Below are 18,626 nucleotides of genomic sequence, written 5' to 3' on the forward strand. Positions count from 1 at the left end.
GTGTTTGATGACAGCTGTTTCTAGAATGCTTTGAGCTCTTCACATGAAAGGCATTATATAAGTGCGCAATATTATATATTTTTGAGTGTTCGGTGCCGCTACAGTGCACTCTGATTTTCTAGCACTAGTAAGGAAGATGGTGTCAAGACAGTCTTCATGCTGCTTTCATTTCTCAGATGGTTTATTTCACAGCTTTGTGAAACTTTGAATGAGTATCTTGAAGAAAAGAAAATCATCATCATTCACTACCAGTATTTGGATCAATGTTTTACATTTTTTAGACACAGACCAGCAATTTGACAATCCAATATTTTTTCCATTTCCACAAAAAGTATAGCATCCCATTTGAAAATAGCTTTTTCTGAGAATAGGATATTTTCTCCTTCAGCCTTCTCATTCTACTGTATTTTAATGGTGGATGAAGATTTCCACTATAAAATGTTCAAATCCCTTTTAATATGAATAAAGAGGCAGTTATGGCTAAAATGATCAAAACACCTCCTTTTCTACCTTTGGTACCTAAGTGTTTTCCTGTGAATGTCGTTTTAGTGCTGTAGACAGACTGTATTTTTACTTACTTAAGAACCCCACTTAGTACTTCATTTGCCTGAAAATTAATCTTAACTGCTTCCTGATAATACAGCTCTTCAGTTTTCTCTGAGCACTAAGTTAATTGAAGTAATGATAATGAAGCAAATGGTTGAAGTGGATAAGGAATCAGCAAGATACCAAAATTCTATTCATATATATATATATATATATATATATATATAAAATATTTCTTCATAAAATGCTAGTGCATTCATGGTGATTTATCTGCAATAGAGACAAACTGTTGATGGTCTTAAAATGATTCTCAAATCACATTAAATAATCAAGTCTGTAAACAATATTTCTCAGTCAGGTTGCTGCTGTTTTGCCCAGCCACTATATTGTTTTTATGCCTGTTTACTGTTTCTGAGCCTCTGTGTTAAACAAGAAAATATTATTATAGATCACCTAGTTGTTAACCTTGGGTATATAACTGAACCTCTTCTCACTGGACAAAAAGAATACTGTACTATTTACAGTAAACCTGCAGGATAATCTACTTTGCAGTCTACATCAAATGCAAATATTTAATTCTAACAACTAGAAAATATTGAGCCAGATCCTCAGCTGTTGTAAATGATCATGGCTCTGTTGATTTAAGTGAAGATATGACAATTCACAGTACCTGAGGATTTGGCTATATATCCAGTTCTATATGACATTGGGTAGATTTTTCCATCCCTCATGCTATCTGTACATTTAAAAAGCTCCTGATCATGTCTCTCCAATCTGTAGACAGTTCATATCCTTCCTGTGTAGAAAGGGATGGATGGAACATAATGCTAATGTGGCAGCATATGTTCCCCCACCTCTGCCCTTTCCTTACCAAGGGGTTTCTGTGGAAACAGGGATCCGCAAGTTGGGCCAAGAGGATGCATATTGTTTCCCTCCCAATGCCCAGCATATTTCCCCATGAAAAATTAATACAGCCTCACCCTGTATTCATTTTCCATATAGTGGAGATCAGATGGGTCTGCTGGATGGCCAGGGCTCATGGGGTAGGCGTAAAGAGTTGGTGCAGAGGCACGGGGCACCTCTGCAGATGGTGCAGTCTCCTGCTGCTCCCCAGGAACTGCAAGTTTTGTGGGCTGATCTGTGGTCTGTTGCACAGGGAGCAAGTACCATCCCCCGCCCCAAATGGAGCATTGAGTATAAATCCCATGAGGAAAACTGAGGGTGACAATCCGATCACAAGGGGCAGATCGGGAATCAATGCAAAGACACCATATCAGGTCACAATCCTGCAAATGGCTTCCCACACGTGTCTGCTGCATGCAGAAAATGGCAGGATCAGTAACTAAATTACTAAAATACTGTTAGTAAGATGTTTGCAGGTACAATATGGTGCATGCCCACTATGACAATCCTGCTCCTGTTGAAGATCCTTGTAGTTTTGCCATTGATTTTGATGGGTCAGATTCTGAATCCCTCTCTGAATTTGAGAAATACTTACCCAGACCTTCCATGGCACTCCTCACTTGTATAAGTACTACTTGTTAGGAATGAAGGATGCAGTATCTAATGGAGAGGAGAAGGATAACAGCACTAAAAATCATATGGCTACATAGCTTACAGCAGATGGAATATGTACATAACTTGATGGATAGAAAATATTTGTGAGGTTTTCTTCTTTTTGATAAATAAATACATTCATCTATCATGATTTGCCACTTAGTCTAGTTATTTTCTAGCACAAATCTTGTGTAACGTGTTTCCATTTGGGTTTAGTCATTCATGGTGAACAGCCAAGATGGTAATCTTTTGTTACTCAGCCAACTCTCAGCTCCCACCCCCATACCACATTTGTGGTGTTAAGGCAGAATTAATTTTAGGAGGAATTATTTTTTAAAGAATTCTAAATCAATGTGGAACATATTGCAAATCAAATATAATCAGCACTTATAAATGTATGTAGCTTCTTTAGATGTACTGAATGTGTGCATCAAATTTCTCTTAAATGTGCAAAAATTAAGCACTCTAAATAAGAAATGAACTGTTAACAAACTGATCCAATGTTAGTTAAAAAGCTCAGGCCTATGTTTTTGGATACCCAACTTTGCCTAAAAGAGGTTTTATTTTCAGCAGGCAGGTGCTCAACGTTAATATATCCCACATTTGGGCAACCCATAGACTGAGGCACATACAATCACCTTTTGAAAATGTAGGTGTCAATAGAATCCCAATACCCTCCTTCGACGGACAGCTGTACACACAGTCTCTGTCTCCTGAATACTTCCTCAGAGAATAGCCTGTACAATTACATAGGGCTTGCAGCATGCCTTGAAAGTCACCTAACTGTGGTGCTATCACATCCGCATAAGAAGAGAGTTCCTGGTTACGGGTTTTCCCTGAAAATGCTCTCGCATCAGTGCCAAAATGTGCAAATCTCTGGAGGGGTTCTCCAGTGCCTCAGCTGATCTTGACTGTCAGGTTAGAGCACAAGGAGAGAGGGTGTTATGGATAAATCCATAAAACATCAGATTTATAGTAATTGCATGAAAGCCATGTAACAAGTTGTGTGAATTCCCGGGTAACTCATTTAAGAGCTTTGTAGAGAAGTGTGTGTAATCCAGCGCATACTGTAATGATAATGGCTTTCTAGGAACATTTTAATGAAGAATTATAGAGAATCAGCCAAGCCTTTTTCTGATTAAGAAGCACATAGTCCTTGTTTTACCAGTAATATGACATTTAATTGTCCCTCAGTGTAAAGAGAAAATATACATTCTCACTATTCTTTTAGAATAATCTGGTAGATTTTTTTTTTGGTTCTTATTTTCTAAAACCCTCTGTTCTGTATTTAGAAGATTACCCATTTTCACTTTTGAATTATTTTCTGATATTGTATTTATAGTGTTTGGTTTTTCATTACAGTAATGTAAAATCAAAAGCATTCAAAGTCAGAAGGGGACATTGTAATCTTCTAAATTAACCTCCTGCCTAACACAGGCCACTGGATTTCCCTATATTAGTTTCCTGTTTCAGATTCAGTAGTTGTGCTTGAACTAGAGCATATCTTTTAGAAAAATATTCAATCTTAATTAAAAAATTTTCAATGACGGAGAATCCACCATAACTCTTGTTAGGTAGTTCTAGTGATTAGTTACCCTCAACCCTCACTGTTAAAAAATTTCCTCCATACTTTTAGACATATGTTTAGACTAGCTTCAGCTTTCAGCCATTAGTTCTTGTTTCTTTGTCAGCTAAAGATTATCATATTATCATCAAATATCTATCCCCCATGTAGGTACTGTATATATAGACTGTATCAAGTCACCCCTTAATCTTTTCTTATCTAGATATATAGATTGAGCTCCTTTGACATTTTGGGGATCACCCAGACTGGTAAGAGGTTCCGACACTATCTGCATTGTAACCTTGAGGATCTTTATGATATGCAGTTGTGGTTCACTTCTCTGACACCAGTACTTTGCTTGCAAACACAAGGTCCCACTCTGGCTCTGACCAGCTAATTACCCCTTGCAAGGTGACACCAACAGCCCTTACAATGCCGAGTCTCTTCAAATCCACCCTCCTCGAGTTCTTCAGTACCTGTTTCTCAACTGTTCCTCTCTGTTTAGTCACCCCCAAAGGCATGAAACCAGCCCCGCTGATGCAAGCTTACTTTGCCGTGCACACTCTGCTTATCAAACACAGACAGCCTCCTGCCACAAGACTTTCTCTCAAGGTCTAGATAAAAACCCTCAGTCCTAAGTCTGTTTTTAACAGGCTTTTTCCCTCCCTCAGTCAATGGGAGGCGACTGTCAGTTGGTGGCGACTTATATTTATACAGGATAGGGAGATTTTCTCTTGACTTGATAGCTGGGATGTCTTTCCCTTTTCCCTCTAATTGTCCATCATTTTCTTTTCCTGGGCTGGACAATGGATCATTACTTGAATCTAGTTTTAACTCCTGGCTTTTAAGGATTCTCTCTTTTTTTTAAAATGCTCACTGCATGTCTGTGAGGCATAGTTGGAGTTATAGTACAGATTATGATCACAGTTTTCTATATGTACCAATACATAAAGTCATAATCCCAGTCTGTATACATATCTCATAATGACCATCAAGTTCAGAATATTACAAGCTTTCATAAAAGACCTTACTTAATATACTTTTCTAGCACAATCATTACAATATGCTATTAGTTGGTTTAATTGCTCATTTTGAGGGGTTAAAACTCCAGTTCTCCCTAGAGTGTGTTTGGACCCTGATTGTCATAGCTCCTTAACAATGCTTTCACTATAAAGCAGGTTTCCCAATCCTTTAATCATTCTGATGGCTCATCCCTGAACTCTCTCAAATTGTTTTCAAAACCCTTCCTGAAATGAGGATACCAGAACTGGACATAGTATCTCAGTAGCACCAATGCCATATACAGAGGAATACTTATAGGCAGTATTCCCCTGTTTATATATCTAAGGATCTCATTAACCCTTTTGACCACACCATTGCAATGGGTGTTCATGTTCAGCTGATTATCCACCATGAAACCCAAGTCTTTATCTGAGGTATTACTTCCCAGGATAGAGCCCCCTCTCCATCCTGTAAGTTTGGCTTGCATTCTTTGATCCTAGATATATGAACTTAAATTTGGCTGTGTTGAAATGCATATCGTTTGCCTGTGCACAGCTTACCAAGCAGTTTAAATCACTTTATCTCTGACCAGTCCTCCTCATTATTAATTAATTCTTTTTTTTTTCAAGTTCTTGATAAAAATGGTAAATACCATGGGACCAAGAACAGAGCCCTGTGGGATCACACTAGAAACAGTCACTCAATCATTGCCCGTTTATAATTACATTTTGAGACCTTTCACTTAACCAGTTTTTAATCCATTTAATGTGTGCCATGTTGATTTTATATCATTGAAGTTTAATAATCAAGATATTGTGCAGTACCAAGTCAAATGCCTTGTAGAAATCTAAGTAAATTATACCAACGCTATTTCCTTTATCAACCAAATTTGTAATATCATCAAAAAGACAACTGATTAGCTTGACAAGATTTATTTTTTTATAAATGTGTGTTGATTGGTATTAATGATACTACCCTCTTTAATTCTTTATTGAGTCCTGTATCAGCCATTCCATTTTTTTTCTTGGGATCAATGTCAGGCAGACAGTCCTCTGGAACTTCCCTGGTGTTAAGAGTCTTGATGATCAACATTTAATGATCCAGAGATCTTCTTGGCTAGCTCTTTTAAAGCTCTTGGATACAAATTATATGTCTAGACTTTAGTAGCTGTTGTTTAACATTTTCCTGAGTTACTGTTGGAGTGACCAGGGAATCTTCCAAGAAACATTTATTGTGATTTATTTATTTTTGCAAAAAGTGTTCCAATTTGTCAACCAGTTCTAGCCTCTCTACAAAGAGCCCTGCTGGCATCTCTTCCCTTTGGCAGCACAGTGCTTTCCACAAAGAAATTGACGGTCTTCCCCTACAGCTACATAGTAGCACTTGGTGGAAGTTAATACTGTCTGCAGCAGCATTATTTGTGACTGCATTTCCAGTTACAAATCTTTGGGGTTAGTAGAAGTTAGTTAGTATATGTGACTCCATTTTGGTTTGGAGCCCACCATTGTCTAAAAGCAAGCACATCATGCGCCAAGAGGAGTGTTCCTTAGACACTGCATTTCGGTGAAAACCCTCCCCCTATTTTCCAGCCTGTCTCAACTCCTGATTTCTGTTCTGTGTCTGTTCCTAACTCCCTGCCTCCTGGCCTTGTGATGTGGGCCTCCCATCCTGATAAGAAAGGTTACTGATTCATTGCTTTTAGGACCATGTTGTGTAGTTGAAGTAATAGTTTAGCACTGGGAATGTATCTAGCAGGGATAGGTGGTAGATAAGGAAAGGGTTGTCTATTGGCTAAGGTTTCTGATGCACGAGGGCAACATGCTTTGCTAAAAGGCATATAGTCTTTGTATAACCTGCATTTGAGGTCCTCTTCTGACTAGCAGGGGGGCACCACTCTTGAGCCTAATAAACTTAATATCTTTGGGAACTCTGCAGTTGTGGACTTTTTTCGTGTTCCTCATCTTAGACTCGAACTGAGCGTGACCTATCAGGTATAATTTGCAACAATTCATGCTACAGAGTCTGGCCACTCCCCTATGCAACCCCACAGAAACCAGAGGCTTGATGCGAATGAGCTCCAGCAGAGGGGCTTCTGTAAGGGTTTTTAAGGTGGTAGAGCACACCAGAGAACTGTTTCTGTGTCAGTTCCCACATTCCAAATCTTTACCACATTCCAAATCTTCTGGCTCTTCTCCTCAATGAAGCAAAGGGAAGGATCTGACTGCTAGATTATACACCATTCCTGGTAGGGAAAATGTGACACTTAATGTTTGTATAGTGCTATGGATGTGATTTTACTATGATACATATTCAGACTCAGACATACACCAGGACCAATCCTGTTGCTTTTTCTAACTCCCATTAAAGTCAATGGGAAATTGTATGGAATGGCTATGCAATAAGCCAAGAAACTTAAAAACTTAATTATGTCTCAACAATCCTCCACGCTTACACATCCTTCCCTGCCCCATTTTCAAATGCCTGGGAAAAAAACAAGCTTTGCAACATGTCCTGATGGTCACCATTGTCAGGCTATACTTGAAGCAAAGTGGGGAAGAAAATTCCAAAGTTGGGGCCCTCAAACAGTATACACTCTCAGAAGCCCCTTCTCATTTATACTAACTTTATACTAGTCCGGTGGACTAGACCACCGGAGCTGTAAAAAGTAGATGAGGTGGAGTCACTGTAATGCTGGTCTTGCGAGGAGGATGTGCCTCCAGGATAGTGAATCTATAACACTGCTACTTTTATCTCTTCTTTTTTTTTTCTACCAGAGTTCTTCAATTTGAGAGTTTAGTGAATTCAAGACTTCTGATTTCTTTATTAAAAATCTATCCTAGTGGTGGATACTATAAAATCTGCTATCAGATTTGAGCAATTTTTAATCCTTTGTGCTTTGTACTTTGTACCAAAATTGTATCTTGTGCTTATGACTTTAAAATACAGTATCTTTATATTGCTATAAATTATTTGCCACTTGATGCAAAGGGGGATTCCTCACAATCTGAAGTGCAGTTAGTCACTGTATAGTATATGCAAACTTCAGACTAAGCATTTAGAATATGACCTGCATCCGAGTTCCGATTCTGCCAACGATTCTACGTTTGTCAGCTACTTCATTTAAAGTTGAGATCTACAATTATTTCTCGGAAAGCAAAGTTTTTAAATTAAAATTTAAAAAAATCTTTTGTCTACTTACAAATTGGTAACATCACTTTTTGATCCTCTCATTAGAGGCCTGATATAAAGCCCACTTAGAAGTCTTTCCATTGTCTTCAGTAGGCTTTAGATTAGTGTTTGGATAAACATTGGGTAGGAAATCTTCAGTTGCAACAACCTTTACTCTTCAATTGGGGATAAAAATTTATTGTGACTATGACAAAACATAGGCAGTAAGTTTAGGAAGTGAGTTAAATAAAAGACAATTTCAGATCGCTCTCTACGGAGACCCTGAAGTTAAATTTTCTACTGAAGAAAAATACCTGCATGATGATGTATGATAAAAACACAAGAATTGTATGGGAAGTAAAATTCAAAAAGCAGTGTGAGTCAAAAAGCAAGTGCTAAATATAACAACTTATTTAAACTCAATACGAAGGGCTGCCTAAGCCTTGTCATGTGAAAGTACTAAAAGCACAAAGTGTAAAGAATTATCACAGCTTGCAATTATCAGTATAAGAAGATTAAATGGCTCAATTCATTTCTTTTCTTTCCTAAACTGAGTTTATCTTCATTTACACAGTAACCACAGAGCAAGACTGAAACTTCAAAGGCAAATGTTGTAATGTTCCAAGCTTCATCTTTAAGGTTGCTTATTTTTTTACCATTTTCCCTTCCCCTCTCTGAAAAGAGAACCTTTGTATAACCAAGCATATAATTTTAAGAACATAACTTAAATTCATCGTGTAGTTGAAGTTGCAGGTATGTAACTGTAGGAAGGATAGTCTTGAAACAGAGATGTTGATGGGTTTTTTTAATGTTTGGAATTTTGGTAAATTGCTTTTCATATTCTGCCAAATTGACACATTTAAACTGTTGTATGGCAATAATAGCTGAACAAGTGGTAGATGGATCAACAATTTTTGGTCAAATTTTGCAAAAGTGGCATGCATTTTGGGTCCCCAAAATGAAACCCTTTAAAGGGGCCTGATTATCAAACTTGTTGACTACCAATTCAATCTGTTGATTCTCAAACGTCTTGAAAACTAGCCCCAACAGGATTCAAGATAGACAGCCAAAATCTAAGGCCACTTTTGAAAATTTTAACCTTATTGATTAGCATGTGTGGCCTTTTTACTTATGAATGTATTTAGGCATGCCCCTATTGTGTATGCGAGTGTTAATGCTGTATGGAATGGAAAAGTTGCTTCTTAAAATAAATACCAGGAAGATAAAAGTAAAGGAAATTTCAAGATATTTTTGCCTTGTGGGAGGGAAGTGTCAGGATTGAAGAATATGCCTGCAAATTATCAATCAAATTCCCTTTATAGTAAAATGTTCTACAATATTTAGTTCAGGTAACAAACAGAAACTTGGCAATACAAATAGTCATTAAGTTTAATGTTGTACTCTTCTCCCCTTTTTATTAGACTGCAGTTATGATGCTAACACTATTCCTGTAAGAATGTGCTGTGTATACAATATGTATTGTATTCTCAATCTAACAAATGGGAACAACTTCAAACAGTGAAGCCACAGTAAACTTCTTCCATCTTCCAGGCATACGCTATTCATCTTTCACTCCAAGGCAAAACTAAATACCTATCAATATATAATAAATATTTATACTTAAACAATATGGCTAACAATTCCATACATTCTTACATTAGAACATTTTAATTTATAACTCATTTACCTTTTTTCTTGAACTATCACTGGTTTTACTTGCTTGCCTTACCTTCACTAGGAAATTTTATTGTGGTTTAAACTTTAATGGTGAAGTTGGCTAACACAGAGCTGACTGGCCATATAGATAAGGACCTGTGTACAGTATCATGTCAGCCAGTCATGTGTAAACCCGGTGTTTACCCATGGAGAACTGACATAATGCTGAATGTGACTTCTCCTCGTTTATGCTGGCTGTTGAGGTCAGTATTGTATCACTCAACTCAGTTGTTTAAAAAATGGTTAAATTTTCCAGTGAAGACCGGTCTTCAGAGATCTGTGAAAAGCAAATGCTTCTCTATTTACTTAGAGATTTACTTCCTTTTCCAGAGTTGTCATTCACAGGTTTTCCTACCATAATTAGCAATCCAGGTCTGTATTATGATTAAAAAACCTGTGTTAAACATATATCATAATAGTGTGTTTATATTATAAATACATGGATATTTCAATGGAAATACAGATTACTAGAATCCCTTATGATTTATGTTGTTAAAATGCTAAAAAAGTAGAGGAAAAACTCATCCTAAGGAAAAGATCATCAGCTGGTATAAAATCAACATAGCTCCATCGACTTCAGTGGAGATATTCTGATTTATATTAGCTGAAGATGTAGTCCTAAGTATCTGATACAATTTAACAACATCAACTTGCGCATTGCAAATTTAAAGAGGAGTTTTAACTAATAAAATATAACAAATGAAAACAAAATAGAAAGTGACCTCTCCTCAGGCCAATTTATGCCTCCATATAAGAGCCCTGTGGAAATTTTCCACAGTTTCCAAGGGGGTATGCATCAATCCCTATATTTTCTTTTCAATCTAAATCTTTCTCAAGATGTAAAACAGACTCTTCCCAATGTAATGAATGAGGGTGAAATTCACATAGATTTTCCCATATGTTTCTGTGTACCTGACTTAGAATCCAGATGGTTGAAGTTAAGTTACTTTTAAGAGTTAACGCGTCTGGAATTTGACGATTGTATCTGAAGGCTTAAAGGTGGCACAGGGCAGACTTCACTCTCTACTCTAAGCCTGCCAGTACCCTGAGGTTAATTACTGACTGACTATGGGCTCTGTACTCCATGCAAGATAACAGTAATAAAGCTGAAAAATAAGTCGGTCTCTCAACTCGTCAGCTTGGCAAAACCTTAGTCTTGTATGTCTTCCGTTATTGACTTGGATAATACCTCTGATTTAGTCCTTCCAAAAGTAATAATTCAACCTCTGAAAAGATTTATTTCAAAGCTCTGGGACTCCATATGTCTCACCTATCTTTGCTACCTGTGGAGTTTTAATATTCTTTCCCTTTGGACCCCATGAAAAGACACACTGCATATTATGTTTTGTATTCCAGCATTGCAGCAACCTAATCTTTCATGTGGATTAAAGAGTCACAGTGGCTTAACTGAGACTCTTTTCGGAGTAACTCTTGTATTCTTTTTCACATTTGCTCTATTTCTTCCTGTTCTTAGCTCCGGTGAGCGATAGCACCAGGAAGCTAATGTTGTAGCCAGGATGAGTACTCTCTCTATATTTTGACAAATGGAATGAACTTCGAGGTGTTCACCCTCTATAGAACTTATCTTAACCTCAGTCTTGCAACTTCTTGGGAAAGTTAGTACTTATTATGTTCATGGGAACTTCATTGAATTGTAGTATTACAACTGAAGGAAACAATTCTGATCAGTGTGATCTAATATGGAACTGAGGAAAAGAGTGGACATAATCATTAGATGTTGAAGTTAATTCTTAAGTAAAATTGTCAGAACTATAAAATTAAACGTGTAGATGAGACTAGTCAAGTGTCACTTTTCAGTGGATCAAGCAGTAATTTATAAATATATTGTCATATCAGCATGATCAGTGGTTCATCTAGTTTGGTATCATGTCTGCCAGTGGTGAATGCCAATTGCTTTAGTGGATGGTGCAAACATTATTTTTTTTACCTGCACCTTGGTTTTGATAAGTTTACAGTAAATATTTGTTACTGTTCATTCAAAATTTGCAATATTTTGATTGGAAACATTGGTCATTTGTTACATTTTTGTCCCTGGAGGTGAATGTGACTTTCAGAATTGGGGTTCTAAAGTGGAAACTGGTGGATTTTGAATTCATAAACATGTGCGAAGCAGTACTCTGTAGGAGAATGTCATGGACCAGGTGCCCATTGTGCTAGGTGCTGTAAAAACACAGACTAAAAAGGTGGTTCTGGCCCCAAAGAGCTTATAACCTAAACTAATACTTCTGAAGAGTATTCTCTTATAAAATTAAAACTTATTTTAAAATTCATTATTTGCAAATATCCCTGATTAATCTGGCTCACTAATATATTTCCAAACAGTGATCCAAAAAACAGGAATATGAACATTCATTTTAAAATCCAAATTTGTATGTAATGAACAGTTACTCCCGTATTCAATCAGATCTTGACATTTGTATTGATTTCTTTACATAAAATGATAATTTCATTTTTTTCTCATTCTCTCTTTTTTTTCCTTTTTTCCTTGTGCCACCTCATTTGGAGCATGGGGGAATGGTGCTTTCTTTGGGGTCTTAAAGCAAATCCATCTACTCTTTATTTTCTTTTGCATGTTCTGGCCAAATTTAGTCTTATGATACATTATAGTGCTTTCATTGACTTCATTGGGAGCTTCATACATGCATGCCAGAGAGATTTAGTCCAGGGAGAGAGCATTTAAAAATAGCAGTTTACTTCTCACAACAATATACTTTGCTTCTCTTCTCCTTTCTATTCCCTCTCTGTCAATATTCTTTATCTTATCTATTCTCCCTTAAAAACATGTTCAAGATAATGTTATGATGCAGGATCTCATTCAGCAGCCGAAGGTTCATTTTGACAATATTATGCGATTCCAAGAGAGCAAAACTTTGCATTTATCACCTGTCCAAAACAGGGCTGCCTGCGAGACAGCATAGGTAGTTCTTCCAGGCTCAGGGTCTGTGCTGCGTTGCTATGAACAAGAGGTAAAGTCTCTCCTTTCAGTAAGTAGCTCAGGGCTGTGCTTTTCTCCTGAGGGCAGCCAGGGCTTGGGTTAATGCTGGAGACTCTGTGTAATGAATTCATATTGCAGTGCCACCACTAGCACAGAGAGCTCTATGAGCAGTCCATACACACCAGGTCAGGAGCAGAGATGAGGCGTGTTCATGAAAGGAAAAAGTGAGAAATGTACAGAGATGGGGGAGCAAATGAGGGAAATCAAATAGTCAGTGAGGGCAGAAACAAAGGTGGGGAATAGAGAAGAGAAAGAAGAAAAGCACGAAGGTGCATGAGGTAAAATGAGCCCTCTTGGAGGAAAATGGAAGGACTTGGCTCCAGAAGTAGCATCGGAGGAGATTAGACTGAAACTTTCAAAGGTGCCTTTCAAATCTAAATGCCCATTTCCCACTGAAATTCCCTATGCAGCCTAGAGAATCCCAGCCCTTGTTTCTGCTCCTTGCTCAGGGCCCAGTCCATCTAGCTGTAGCCAAAGTTCATATTTCCATGTCTACTTCAGGCTAGTGTCCTTCGGCAGCAAATGGCAGAATTAGAGCTTGGAGTTGAAGGGAACAGTTGACTGCACTACAAGAATGTAGATCAGTAGTTTAGAAATTGTTTTTTCTTCTTTGAAATGATGTACAATATTTTTACAAGATCCAAAAGTTTGTTCATAATCAGCATGACACACCTGTGATTAAAATTAAGTTCAGAATTATTATATAATTATAGTAAAAAGTAACCTGCTATATTCTGGTAACTGTCTTAAAGATTACCTATTACCTTTTCAATCTTCCCAATTAGATTGAAAAGGGCAACCAAACTGTTATCTGAATCTCACTGAGCAGATCTGGAGTAACATTCAATTTGTATTTCTTGCGCCTTTGGTATATGCTGCTTCATCATTTTAAACAAAAATTGAAAGAAGCTGGTATTTGTTGTTAACATGTTGCAGATCTGATGCCATTATACTATAGCGTCATGTGAGAACTTTGCTATCAAAATAATGGTTGTGTGAGCAGCTGAGGAACCCTCAGTCAAGGGAAGACAAAACTTTGCTGTCTCTATATGTAAAAGTTTAAGATTTTAAACTTTTCAAATACCAAAACAAAAAGCCTTGTTGAGAGACCCCAAAATGTTGGTAGATTTGGGTCCTGATTGGCCTTGGCTCTTCTCAGATCAATCTACTTTCTCCCTAGGAAGAATTTGCGCTCTCCCAAGAATGGAAGTAATGTCTTGGGATAGTAAAAAGTTAACTTCCTTACCTGCATAGAAGGGATGCTAATTTACTCTGCCAGTCACTGCCCAGAGTTTATACATCTCCTAGAGTCCTCCAGGATGCTTACAAAAATGAGAATTTGTCTCATTAAGGCCCTGATCCCTGCACCATTGAAGTCAATCGGTATTTTGTGACAGACTTCAGTGGCACAGCATGAAGCTTTAGATTTCTTGGGTGAAATTCTTGCTGTAGTGAAATCAGTGGGAGTCTTTCACCCCTTGTGTTTTTTTTAAAAGCTTTTCTTATTTATAGTTCTTGTTTCAAATTGCAAGGATGTCCTGCTTCAGTCTATACTTTACTAGTCGTTAGCTAACTACAGATTCATTATTTTTATTTGCTTTAGCAGGATGTCATGTAACATAACACTGGGCCTGATTCTTCATTGTCTTGTGTACTAGTTTACTTCAGTTCAAAATGGGTGTAAAACATTACCATTCTAATTATATTCAGTTTGCCCTGGAGTAAATAACTACACAAGGGTCAGGGCAATGGAAGATCATGCCCATTGTGTGTACATTGTGTCACCTGGAAAAAAATTATAATAAAAAATGAACAATTACAACCAATGTATGGTACACAGTGCTGTGTGGAATTTAAGCAATGCATGACACAGAATACAGGAAGGAAAGTCTTTCAGGTTTGAAACGCTACTGTAAAATTTATACATTTAAGAATACGTGCAAAATGTTATACCATCACTCTTAGAACACTTTTTTTCTTTTTTTTTTTTTGAGGTGTGGAATTTGTGCTCGTTAGAAATATACATTGGTATAGATATGTTTACATATTAGTACATTATACAGATTGACAGGATCTTCTGATTTGTCCTCATAAGTACAACTTTAACAAAAAAAAATACAACTAATTTTTACTTTCACTTTATTCTGGTTTTATTTTATTTGGTTTTAATATAATGAATTATTTACTTTTCCCCTAATTTTATTTTGATTTTTACTCTGGTTTAATTTATTTCACTTACTCTTAGTTTTCATTCAAAATCTGTGTTATTTTTCCTTAAAAAAGCCTTTTCCCTTACCCTAATTGTTCTTCTGTCAAAGATTTCACTCTGTGCTTTTCATTTTTTCTTGCATTTTATTTTCAACCAATATTAGCCACCCATTTTAAATTATTTTCCAGAAATGTTTTGTATGGTTACATATAAATAGTTTATGAAAACTTTAAACATACTCAGACCCACATGTATTGATGAGCACATAAAAGGGAGAGGGCCCGCAGTACTGTGTAACTCAGGGGCAGATGTACAATACCATAACAATATCAGTTTAAAAGAAAGAAGGAATACGCAACTGTTCACTGAGATGTGTGTTGGAAGGTTTTAGGAATTCATAGCCATTCTACTGGAGAGGATTTTTTTTTCTGGAGTAGACCATTTATTTTAACAAACAGATGAGTCCTTAAGATGAGCTGGATGCTGCAACGGCAGCTCTCTTGGGCTACAGGGTAGATATTCCAGTCTGGCCTTCTGCATCATGACAGAAATGATTTCATTATCCTTGCACCATCTTTATAGATTGGTGTCAAGTCTAGTCTTGACATCTCCAGTCATGATAGCTCCACATCGTTCCACTGTTGAAGTATTAAAGTAATAAAGGTCTTTGTGGAGAACATGAGGAAATTGCTCTAGATTTTTATGAAAAGTGATTGTTTCCCCACTCACTTTTTCTTGTAACCCACTAGATATGAAGGGATTAATTTTCTTACTGGAATGGAATAAGTAGTGATGTGTCTGGATGTGAGTCACATAGACATGTCTACGTTGGCGTAAATGGAGTGTGAAGAATTGTAAACATGTGAATGGAGCTATCCTGGAGATATAATGGAAGACAACTGGACCATTAATTTTTAATGATATACTGCCCTCCCTTGGCCAACCTGAAAACAGTGTGACTGAAGTTACAACAGACTTTGAGAGGAAAAAAGCTGAGGTGTGAGCACACTGTACTTAGTTTCAGAGTAGCAGCCATGTTAGTCTGTATTCTCAAAAAGAAAAGGAGTATTTGTGGCACCTTACAGACTAACAAATTTATTTGAGCATAAGCTTTCGTGAGTCGATGAAGTGAGCTGTAGCTCATGAAAGCTTATGCTCAAATAAATTTGTTAGTCTCTAAGGTGCCACAAGTACTACTGTACTTAGTGCCTCCCATCACTGGGGAGTCAATCTAGGGTGACTGGGGGAAGGAAGGAATGTTTTGCTGCAAGCAAGCAATCTCCTGTCACTGTAACATACATAATCAGTGGCTTCTACAAACATTATTTTTTAAAGAGAAGAATATTAGAGCTGAATAACTGTTTTGGGTTTTTTGTGGGGTTTTTTTTTTTTTTTTGGTTCACTGGCTGAATCAAACAATAAAAAAGTGTCTCAGGTCAATTTGAAATGAAAATTTTTCAGTGAACTGAACAAGTGAAAAATATTTCATTTCAGGTCAAACAAAACACTTAATTTAACCTGAAATGCAATGTTTTGTCTAAAAGTTAAACCACTTTTTAAAAATAAAATAAAAGTAAAATTCAAAAAGAGAAGTTCTTTAGAATAAAAGAAAAAAATCACAAGTCCTCCTGCTGAAATTGTTGAATCAAACACTTTGGGGATTTTTTTTCCAGATTTTGGTTTTTAGACCAAAATAAATTGGCAAATTGAACACACATTCTCTCAAATGTTTTGATCAACCTGAATCTGCATTTTCTTTTTTGCAAAAAAAAAAAAAAAAAACACCTCAGCTGAAACACATCACCCAACTCTATATTGGAATGACATAATAGACATACATAACAGGGCAACCTCAGGACTTCAAGTGATTTGGTTTGGATAATCATCCATGTGTTCAGATGATACCAAAACCTTTCTGTGGAAATCAGTTGGGTAATTTAATTTCATTATTTGGGGCATTCTGTTGAGTTTTCCATTCTAGGTTCTTGAATACTAAGATGAGCAGCACCATAACAATATTACTAAGTAAATAATAAATTCTTGCTGGATTGACCAAACCAGAAATATTGCGAAATTAGCCTGTTGTGCCATTTTGGTATTTTCTCTTCTGGTCTCTGCTAAAACAAGAAGTGCAGAGAGCTGTGAAATATTCTGTTGTTTTGTGTCTTGGGATTTTGTTTTAACACTTTTTAAAAGTTAAATATTTTTAAACATCAAAAGTTTGGTGTTTGTTGCTAAAAGTTTATGTGAAATATGTATTAGTACCATTTTACATGTGGGAAAATTAAATAAATTTTTGAGATTTGCCAAAGGCCATACAGTGAGTTAAAGCTTGGATTAGAAGTGAGGACTTACCGTCTTCTATACCTACTCCACGAGAGCACCCAGACTCTCATTGTCCAGTCTTCTGTCTCATGATCCATGAAGCTCTCCTTAGGGGTCCAAAAAAGAAAATATTTTGAGAACTGTTTAAAGGATGCTAGGATGGAGATAAAATAATATGTTTCAAAGTGGTTCAGACTGAAAAGGCTGAGAATCTTTGATGTATATACATTGCTCAGGTGATTATTCTAACTGCAGAAAATGGGAAATCCCACGATTCTCCTTGTTCGAAGCAGCCCATCACATTGATCCCAGGAAGCTCATACATGGGTTATGTTGGGATTATGATCATGCCTCAATATTTATGGTGAAGAACATTTAAACTTCTCCTGTGGAGACTCCTCATCATCAGATATCTGCTAGGAATTAGGAAAGCAGAAAGTTATTTGCATCATTGCTCTGAATTATTTCACTGAAGTAAGCATCCTATGTATTGTCTTTTTTAATTCTTAATTTGCCCCTTTTGAGATGTATTGTGTAATGGGAAAAATGATATGAATCATACTCTTTCCCTTCTTTTCTGTATAAAACCTTTATTAACTACAAATTACCTGGGATTGCTGGGAATCCATTGTGTGTTCTTCATCTGAAATAATTAAAAAGGGGAGAAAGTGAGCAAGATAAAATGGTTATTACAGAAAAAGTGAAAGGGAAATTAGAAGTCTTCAGTTCAGAAACAGGCTACTAAGACTGAAACCTAAACACAACCACTCTCAAGATTATTGTACTCATCATCTTAATGTATACAGGTTCCAAAGAGACTGCAATTGTTGCCATATGTATAGCTTTTTTTTTTAACTTCAATGAATACTATCAAATGCAGCCCTAAGATTTCGGCTACAAAATAATATACTTGAATAATAGGATGGCTAGTAACAGCTTGATATTTCAGTTAGGTAGTGTATTTTTTATTTCTTTATTTAAATCTTATTGGGATCTGAGCACTCATTAACTTTTTAAGCAAACATAGAGATATGTAACAGGTTTCAGAGTAGCAGCCGTGTTAGTCTGTATTTGCAAAAAGAAAAGGAGTACTTGTGGCACCTTAGAGACTAACAAATTTATTAGAGCATAAGCTTTCGTGAGCTACAGCTCACTTCATCGGATGCATTTGGTGGAAAAAACAGAGGAGAGATTTATATACACACACAGAGAGAACATGAAACAATGGGTTTATCATACACACTGTAAGGAGAGTGATCAGTTAAGATAAGCCATCACCAGCAGCAGGGGGAGGAAAGGAGGAAAACCTTTCATGGTGACAAGCAAGGTAGGCTAATTCCAGCAGTTAACAAGAATATCAGAGGAACAGTGGGGGTTGGGGTGGGAGGGAGAAATACCATGGGGAAATAGTTTTACTTTGTATAATGACTCATCCATTCCCAGTCTCTATTCAAGCCTAAGTTAATTGTATCCAGTTTGTAAATTAATTCCAATTCAGCAGTCTCTCATTGGAGTCTGTTTTT

The 18,626-nt window shown here is 36.7% G+C and overlaps 1 long non-coding RNA gene across 2 annotated transcripts; it reads right to left on the reverse strand.

Annotated features, from left to right (window-relative positions):
* Positions 1–9,208: 9,208 nt before the first annotated feature.
* LOC119860199 lies at positions 9,209–18,236 on the reverse strand. Of its 2 annotated transcripts, none has more exons than XR_005294458.2 (4): positions 17,712–18,236; positions 17,331–17,516; positions 17,134–17,210; positions 9,209–13,241 (listed from the first exon to the last, which is right to left on the reverse strand). It is a non-coding gene; the product is annotated as an uncharacterized LOC119860199 (long non-coding RNA). The 2 variants fall into 2 exon arrangements; XR_005294457.2 differs by having other exon boundaries at positions 17,331–17,519.
* Positions 18,237–18,626: the final 390 nt, after the last annotated feature.

This window comes from Dermochelys coriacea, chromosome 8 (assembly GCF_009764565.3).
Source record: "Dermochelys coriacea isolate rDerCor1 chromosome 8, rDerCor1.pri.v4, whole genome shotgun sequence".
Lineage (NCBI taxonomy): Eukaryota > Metazoa > Chordata > Testudines > Dermochelyidae > Dermochelys > Dermochelys coriacea.